The sequence below is a fragment of the Cryptotermes secundus genome, unplaced genomic scaffold (genome assembly GCF_002891405.2).
Source record: "Cryptotermes secundus unplaced genomic scaffold, Csec_1.0 scaffold177, whole genome shotgun sequence".
NCBI classification, from domain to species: Eukaryota; Metazoa; Arthropoda; class Insecta; order Blattodea; family Kalotermitidae; genus Cryptotermes; species Cryptotermes secundus.
In genome coordinates, this window is record NW_019721003.1 from 86,469 (window position 1) to 94,946 (window position 8,478).

Consider the following 8,478-nt stretch of genomic DNA (forward strand, 5'->3'; position numbering starts at 1 on the left):
TTTATTATTTAGGAATAATTTCAATGTAATTACCTAAAGTCACATATCTTACAGTTTTAAAAAGCAAGAGAATGTCATTTTTGACAAGTATCAAACAGCTTTTCAATATGTAAAAAGAGAGATTACACAGTAAATTATGTTAGAAATAGCAAAACATTTAATTTCATCCAGCCTGCTGATTTACCGTATTTACGCTTGTATAGGCCGCATATTTTGCCAAAAATTCAAGAGGAAAACTTGGGTGCGGCTTATATTCGAAATATTCGAAATCACACTTCATTTAAAAAAAATTATATTCATAATTAGTAATACAGGATGTTCTACTCCTGAAATAATATTCCAAGAAAATTATTTTTTCTATAATTTCTATCTGAAAATTGTGCTGCGGCCTATACATGCGTAAATACGGTATGTCTGCGTGAGACTTCTTGTCTTCTGGTCTGTTGGAAAATTGTCTTTAAAAAAATTTCTATTAACATTTTAATATTGATTTTAATATCAATTAGCTCTAAAAGTTGAGGGGCCGCACTTTGTGGCTATGGGGGCCGCATGTTGGACACTGCTGTTCTATAGACTATCGGTTCAGAGATGGTGGTGAGGTTGTCGGCTTTACACATCTGCAGGCAACTCTTTACCCCCAGAAAGATTCCTGTTACTCATTTCTGTTAGATGCTGAGTCGACCACAGGGCCATAGTGCGGCGGGAAGGATTATGTAAATTAAAAAGAAAATCCAGTGACCTCATCGGGAATCGAACCCACGAGCTACCGGGTAGTAGCATAGTGCCTCAGGCAACTTTGCCACCGCATGACATGATTATACCTATAGTTCAAAACGATAAAGGATTCTATCTCAACTATGGTCCTGTTTTATGATTAAGTGCACACAAGTCCAACATTGTTGGCCATCAACTAGCTAACATGTATTTTTGGATAATAAATTGACATTACCGGAATAGAACATTAGTAACACAAGATCTGTGCGATAAGATTATTCCGAGGTGTAATGTGTGTTCTTACAATATAATTTTATGGTTCTCTTCCTTCCTCTCCCCAACGCCGCAAGTTCGCAAGTCTGTTATTTTTTATTATAAAAAGCAGGCTATTAGGAAGTATAAAGTTCGGGACGTCTTTTAGTGGCGCATTTGTCAATTGTTTTCAGGAGTTAATAAGGGGAACAGTGCTACACCGTGAGCCTAAGGCAATATGTTCACTCTACAAGAGGCGTGGCAATTGCTGTGACATGCGCATACCCCAAAAGTGTATAATAACTAGCCATTGCGCATATTAAACTCAGTGGCCGTCACAGATCAGGAGCAACTTCTTAATAATCAAAGGTTAACGTACACATTACCCATGATGCTTTGTCTGTGCGCTAAGCATGCCGTGGCGCACGGCTCAGCCTGCCTTGTCTGTACGGCATAACAATTCTCTCTGCTCAGTTGCTTTCATTAATTGTTTCATGTCTTCGTGTGTGAGTCTTGTATAAAACTAACCAATAAGAGAGATGTTTCTCTTGGCCGTCCTAAGAATTTAATCAAGGCGAATGGTGAAATAGTATTGGATAGCTTATATTGAGCTGAGTTGAAAGAAGGTTATGAGTGTTGAAATGAAATAATTCTGTAATACCCTAGCTTGAAATACGCCTGTTATATCAGATTTTGCCGGAGAATGTGAAGAGAAGCAGGAAAAGTCTCAGTCCTAATAGACGCCATCTTGTCGAGAACTGAAAAAGTGCAAACGGTTACACACACGTTCAGTCATTAGGACTTCAGTTGATTCGGTCTATATTTTCGAAGAAGTGTAATGGATACTGCCGGTCACGTTAGCCGAGCGGTCTAGGGCATTAACTGTCTTCGCTCGCTCAAAAGCTGGGATCGTGGGTTCGAATCCCACTTAAGGCATAGATATTTGCATGGGTTTATTCTGTGTTTGTGTTGTTCTATGTGTAGGTAGCGGCTTCGCGACGGATTGATCCTCATTCTAAGGAGCCATACCTGCTGTGTATGGGATTAAGAAACTTAAAAAGCGGCCAAGGTTCAACAGAGGGCTATAGAGCCATAGATAGATAGATATATAGATAGACAGACATAGATAGATACTATGACCTATTCAAAGTTCACAATGCCACCTTATTCAGCCAAATTTTTTCTTTCTTTCGCTTTTCACATTCTATGTAGTTGCCTTTTTTTTTTATTAAGGTGGCAGTTATATTATTTCACAGTTTGTACAAAGGCTTCCCACGAGTCCATTAATATGTGGACTAACGGACTGGATTTTCACTTTATTATAATTTCCCTGCTCCTATTACCCCATTTATTAATTCTCACTCAAACCATAGGCTATAGTATATTCCAGAACATTGTTATCAGATTTACTTTTTATTTATGGAAATTATTTGCTGCTTTACAGGGACTAATGCTAACTTTGTAGAGCATAGAAGAGGACACGTATTTAGGAATAAAGCAGGACAAAATGTCTGGAAAGGAATTAACTGTCTGTTAGTGTACCCAGATGTTTGCATTATGCAACCATCAATAGAAAGCAACTGGGGAGCACATGCATATTTCAGATTCCGTATCACTAATTTACGTACGTTACTGCACTATGCAGTTACGTCCTACCGTTATTAGCATACCCGTGTTTTTGTATTGTTGTGAAAAAGTCAAATATATAGCCACGTCTTGGCAGTGTAACCCTCATTAGATCATTTGCCTTGAAAGTTTGTTAAGACTTTTCAAAGTAATAACGTACTTTACGTATTCCAGAAGACAGACAAACATGCGCGGAAAAATTAAGTACTAGCCATACAACAAATTCTTGAAAGGGAAAAGAGTGAAGGGAGAATGATTTGACGCAATGACTCTTGGATGTATAGCTTAGGCGACAAACTGTGTCAGTGCGGTCACAGAAGCCATTGTTGCCCATTTTATCTGCTGTAAGATTGCAGGTCCCTGCCTAGTTGTGTTTTCCGCGTGACGTCACATCCGAATCACACCATAAAGTAGTCTCCCCAACACGATAACATTCCAGTCTTCTCCGTTTCCAGTCGTAATCCGTGGATAAATTCGCCATTGGACCATTTGGACAATGCTGGGATGAACAGATGCTGCTCGTTTACAAACGTACCACAGATCTCGCCATGACAAGCAGAGGGAGATGTGACAAGGTTTACACCCAAGCACTGGACAAAACAACCACATCAGCCAACATTCAACTGGAAATTCCTGCTACTGGAATTCACCCCTTCGATCTCTCACTTATAAAGTACGAAGTATTTACTTTCAGCCTTCTGATCCAAAGTGACGAGAGACTGTCTATAATATTATAGCGCAGATTGAGCTCTCAGTTCCGAGCTCCTTATCTGAGAATGAGCTCGGATTAATTTTCCTCTGTCTGATACATCTGATATAAACGCCCCAAACCAACAAGAATGCAGAAATGTTTTCTTTCAGCAAATATGATGATGCGTCTATAAAGGGGGGCACAACGAGTGGACCTTGACAAGAAACGACAGGACATACAAACTCCGTGGCATTAGTCCGCAAGCGAACTATTCCGACCGAGCGACCGCCGTTTGTCGGTGAATTTAGTGCCAAATTTAGCGGATAGAGGGTGTCGCATGGTCAGCGAAACGAATCCCCACGGCCGTTAATCTCGGGTTTCTAGACCTTGAAATAGGTCCTAAATTATCCTCACGAGGCTGAGTAAAATCGAACCCGGTACCTCTGGATATGTAGCCAGGTACTCTGACCACTAGACCACAGAGGCGGTCCACCAGCTGTTAAATCTAACTTCTCTCTTACCAGGAAGGTCATGAGAGAGGCAACGGAAGGCGTACACTCTCTAACCAGCCGGTCTGTAGTATTGAGAGAAAAGTTCTTCAACGTAAGGCAGCCTGCAACGTTGGAAATGAAGAGGAACGCCACTAATTCTGAGGACCGAAAGAATGGAGACAGACATCCTCCAAAAAATCTTCAGAATTTGTTTCTCTTATGCGAGCCTACGGAATGAAGTGCCCTGTACACAACATGTGTTCGCGAAATCTGCGTTGGTTAGATGGCTGAAGGTAAAGGTTGACTTTTTCTGTTTTAGCAGAGTTTGAATGTGTTTTCTCATATTATTGCGTCTATCACAAATCATAATTCATTTTGTGCATTCTACCAACGCAACAGTCAACCTTAACCTGTCCCAGTACTACCACTTCTGTGAAGACAGTGGAAATCATTTCGATTTATATTGTTTATATGTTCCATAATTTCGGTGTTTTCAAAATCTGTTTTGAGGTAAATGAATTTTGTTCAATATTTGATTATCTCTCTAATGTCTATATAATATATTCTGTAACAATATATTAAGCATGTGTAATATGGCACGTTAGTTTGTATCTGACAATTTTTCGTTCAACATTTCCGGCACAGTAATTGCACCCATGAGTCCTCTGAGTTTTATTATAATTACATTTGCATGTGCAATAAGTTATTATAATTACTAGAGACTTCATGAAGGGGCTGACATGGCTATGAATCTGGTGCAAGGAGCAATAAAACTTATCCAAACATGAAACCATTGCTGAAAGGACGTCTATAGTTAGCAACGAAAGATGACACAAAAGTTGTGTGCTAAAACAACTTTCTTAAAATATCTGTAATTAGAATCATTAAGTATTGTTCATTATTATTCATGCTCTGCTCATTAAATTTGCAAAAAGAGGATATTATATATAAGGACGCGTGTTTTATTGTTGCAAGACTAATTGTACGGGTAATGTGTTGTTGGAGAGACAAATTCTGCAAGCATCACGCAAAGGCACCAAGGGCAGTGACAGAAAATTATGAGAGGAAAAACGGGATAAGTATGCCTGGTCACTGTGATAATTTGTACGGAATTAGAGACACATTTAAACATTTGATAGACGTTCATATCTTAAAAAGTAGCTGGGGAATAAACACAAAATTTGTCACAGCCCGAAATTAAAACGGTAAATGTTATTCCGATACATTTTACGTATAGGAACCGTAGTTTGTCAGAAAATTATACAGTTAAGTTTAAAAAGAATATGCATAATGTAGGAATTATATAATGAGGAAAATTGGATTTGACTAGTCCTATTTAACGTCCAGTATTTATCGCCCGTCACTATTGCAACACTCTTACATTCACCACTCAATTTTAATTTTAGTTTAACATTATACATCTTTAGATTTGAAAGGATTCTGACGATGGTGTATGCTGTACTTCTTTTGGCTTATTTTGGACTTCATCCATTGTCTGGTATGTAAAAGACAAAAGACCACGACGTTTCGGAGACTGGATCTGTCTCCGTCTTCAGGTGGGTCTTCATGCATATGAAGGTCATAGGGTAAGCTAGGAACTTGGAGGTTGAAAGTATCAGCAGATACAGAATGTACAAAGAATCAGCTCCTATGGCATGTTCAACCAATCCCATCAGCCAACCCAGTTTGGATATTTCCCCCATATGGATTCCCCTCATCAATGAAGAGCTTAACAAATCAAATATAAGTTTTTATGAATATTAATGGCTTCCACTACTTCTGCAAGTTTTGCTCCGGGGATTAGTCTGATTCCCCGAAGTCGCCCTGGTGGCACGATTCTTTATTCACACAGATTAGGCATGCATTATCCAAGTTTTCACTTTCGTTTTTAACTGAATTCATGGGATTTAATCTATACTTCTGTTTTTTACATTGCTGACATGTGCATGCTTGGCACAAATTTTCTATCACGTCTTTACTGTGATTTTATTCTTATCTCCTACTCATGGAACCGGTTGTCGGGTGTTCATAGGTTGTTCTCTACAGATCGGGATTTGTCTCGTGATTGAGACTAATTCTTTTTAACGGGCCCAATTGAGGAGGTTTATTCTTCCTTATACACCCATAGGTAGAGATAGATCCAGTCTCCGAATCGTCGGGGTTTTTTTTGCTTTTACATATCAGACGATGGATGTTGTACATCTTGACACTGCATGTTTCGGCCCCAAACGGCCATCTTATGGTGTCTTGATATGTTACAAATATTTAATTATATTATGTTGAAAAATTATGTTGAAACTGTTACATTATATTAACATAATTTAATAAAAATATCTGTAACATATCAGTACATTTGAAAATAGCCGTTTGTGGACGAAACATGTAGTGTCAAGGTGCGTAATGTTAAACTAAAATTAAGTAGTGAATGAACAAGCGTTGCATGGACCATAAATAATGGACATTAAGTTGAACAGTTGCTGAAATACAGAATCATAAATATTCGTCCTATGTTTGATGCAAAGTTCCTAATATTAAATGTCATTGTACATATTCAGTGACTTCAGATTGGAAATATACAGAGTGTCAGGGAAAGAAAATAACCCCGAAAAATTGCTACAGTTGTTTTGTGTATTTTCATGTCTTAACTGCAGATTCGTACACATTCTGTGGCAACTGAGCTTACTGACCAATTTGTAAGGGAAGGATAGACAGATCTGGCCTTGGATACAGTACATAAAATATATTAGGCCAGTCATGATCTCAATAGGAGCCGGAGTAGTGTAGTTGGTATAGCGACTGGCTACGGGCTGGACGACCAACGGGACGGAGTTCGAGTCCCGGTAGGGTCAAACAATTTTCTCTTCTCCACGTCATCCAGACCGACCCTGGGGTCCATCCAACCTCCTATCCAATGGGTACCGGGGAGTCTTTCCCCGGGTGTAAAGTGGCCGGGGCGTGAAGCTGACCACTCACTTCCAACTAATGCCAAGGTCAAAAAATGTGGATCTATACAGCCACTCTCCCACACGCCTTCATGGCGTAGTGCTTAATTAAATAAACACGGACAACTTTACCTTTTTGTGATCTCAGTGTTTTTACCTTTAACGAAATGAAATTATATTAATCCTCATTTTTAGGTTTGTTGGGCCTGGTGAAGGAAAAGACTTTGGTACTACGAAGTGTGAGTTTACAGTGGGCCACATTGAAGATAAACCGAATTAACTAGATAAAATGCAACGTAGAAAAAAGAAAAGTAAAGCTATCCCTGTACCAGGCCGTGAAGGCCCATAGGGTTGTGAGACGTTGAGGTTCCCACATTATCTAGATAATCTGCTCAAAGATGGCGGTAAGGTTGTCAGCCTTACGCGACGGCCGCGCTTTACTCCCCAGGAAAATTATTTAATTATTTCCTGGTACTCATTTCTGTTAGAGGCTGAGTCGACCCAAGGGCCACAGTGCAGATGGAAGGATTAGGTCAATTGAAAAAAAAAAATCTAATGACCTCATCGGGACTTGAACCCGCGACCTTCGGGCTTGTAACACTGGAAGGAATTACCTGCAGAGAGAATTTCCCTTTCTTATTAGCCATAGTTTTTTTAAATATTATCTCTTTTCGTGCTTATTCCTGTTTCATTTCAGATCGATATCTGACTCACAAACACTATGATAGCATTATCCTAAAGTCCAAAACCCACCACTGTATGCCAGCCAGACTTCAGTAAACCCAACCCCCCTTCTACAATTTACTTCCATAAGATCCAACGAAATATTCTTCTTCCCTACCAGATGAATCTCGGGGCTAGCAGAGGAATGTTATTACAAAGTGGATAATTTTCAGTCCAGTGTGACATACAAGTTTACAACACTTCAGTCTTCATTCATCTTACATGTTTCGATTCAAAAGAATCATCCTCAGAGGTGCACCACTACGATCAGGAAACACTGTCACATAAGATGTTTTAACAATATGCACTTAAGCTATGAATAATGCTCACTATATAAATTTTGTTGTTATCACGCTTGGTATTGATGTTTGTCTTAGGCACTCACAGTGGCGCTTCTTGAAGTGTAGATTTACGTATGATGCTGTTCCTTGTAAGCATATTTGCGGGGTATTCTGATGGGGATTTTCCACTGCACGCGATATGATGTTCACTTTTCCATACGGTATCCTCCCAATGTTTTTAAAATTGTATTAAAATTTTCTTTTTATGTAAAAAATTAGTTATTATGTTAAAATATCTTGAGCCGACATTGGGTCATGTTGTTTTCCTCCTGATGGTGGGAGATGTCGTTTATTTCTCTTGATTTTATGTTCTGTAAATATATTATTATATTAATTTTTTTATTCTATCTTATATAGTTATATATAATGCTTTTAGGTTTATTAAAATGTTTAGTTAGCCCTTACCTTATTATTCGTGTAGTTTACGTGCGTGCTGTGTCGTTTGTACTGTTTTGGGTAGTGCTGTGTCTCGTATTAAATCATCGTAAAAGCTACTAAGGGTAATATAATGATCATAAAAGAGGAATTCAAATATATTACTACAACAAACACAATAAATTGATAGATGAACAGAAACAAACAAGGGAAACAAACAATCAAAACAACATGTTTGACCTTATTATACAGCACTTGAACACACCCTCTTCAACGTCATAAACACAGGAAGAACATAATACGAGACACAGCACTATTCAAAA